Source organism: Brassica oleracea, chromosome C4 (assembly GCF_000695525.1).
Source record: "Brassica oleracea var. oleracea cultivar TO1000 chromosome C4, BOL, whole genome shotgun sequence".
Classification (NCBI taxonomy): Eukaryota; Viridiplantae; Streptophyta; class Magnoliopsida; order Brassicales; family Brassicaceae; genus Brassica; species Brassica oleracea.
In genome coordinates this window covers 49,266,879-49,268,123 of record NC_027751.1, presented here as the reverse complement: position 1 = coordinate 49,268,123, position 1,245 = coordinate 49,266,879, and positions in this window count along the sequence as shown.

The following is a 1,245-nucleotide window of genomic DNA, read 5'->3' as shown; positions in this document are numbered from 1 at the left end:
GATTAATAAATGAATTAATTTTATTATATAATAATATATTAACTATGAAAATAAAAATATACAAACTAAAGTCAATATTTTATAAATGTTTTTAAAACATAAAATAATAGTTTGGATATGTATATTTTATGTTTAAAAACATTTAAAAAATAATTAACTAAGTTTTCATATTTTTATTTTCATTTGACATACAAAATATCAAAAAAATAGTTTAGAATATTTAAAACTTATGTAACAAGTTAAGAGTTATGACATCTAAAAAAATCAAAACATTAAATTCATAAATATTTATGTCGAATGTGAATAATAAATTAAAATTCAATCCAAAATAAACCAAAAGTAAAACATCATTGTAATAAATTGCCAATAACAAAGAATGTATAATCAAGCTTGCCATGTTCTTCTTCTTCAACCTTTTAATTAGAAATTTAGAGTCTAAAAAATAAAAAAAAAACTTTTAAACATTAGAATGTATAAGTTATCTATTGGTTCAACTAGTGGTTTAACCGGTATCGGGTTTCGGATTTTAGTGGGGTTTTACGGGTTTTGTGGGTTTTTTAATTTTGGGTTTTTCACAAAACCCTAACCGCATTTATATTGGGTCACCAGATTTACATGTTCAACTGCGGATCCGGGTCGGATTTCAAAACACTGTCAGAAACTTTTATCCATCAACTCTATCGAAACCAAACACACTACAAAAAAAAACCAGCAAAGAAACGAAACCAAAAACGTGATTCACATACAAAAATTTTTTTTTATGCAAGCCAAATATATATTGATATATCAAAATATCTATAACAAAAATCAAATTTATATTCTTTTCATTGCATTAATAACGGTTTTTTTTTATTTTAATATATATTTACCATATTCGTTTTATTAAATCCTAACTTGACTCTATACGAATAACTGGATCTATCGGTTCGACCACAAGTCTGAATCGGATATGAAAACTCAGTGAAAACATTGTACCAGACTGAAAAATAATAATATAACAACTTTTAAATATTATAGATATCTAATAAATAGATATAAATTCATTTAATATTGGCGTAACGATTAACAAAAAAATATATGCGCTTCTTAAGCGCATGTCAAAATCTAGTTTGAAGTTTAAAAGTGTTATTCTCTAACAGCAAAACTTTAAACTTAACTTCAAATTTTTTTATATTTTATTTTATGGTTCTCATATTTGTCTTAATTAATTTAAATTCATAGAATTTTTGTAAATAACTAAGCAGA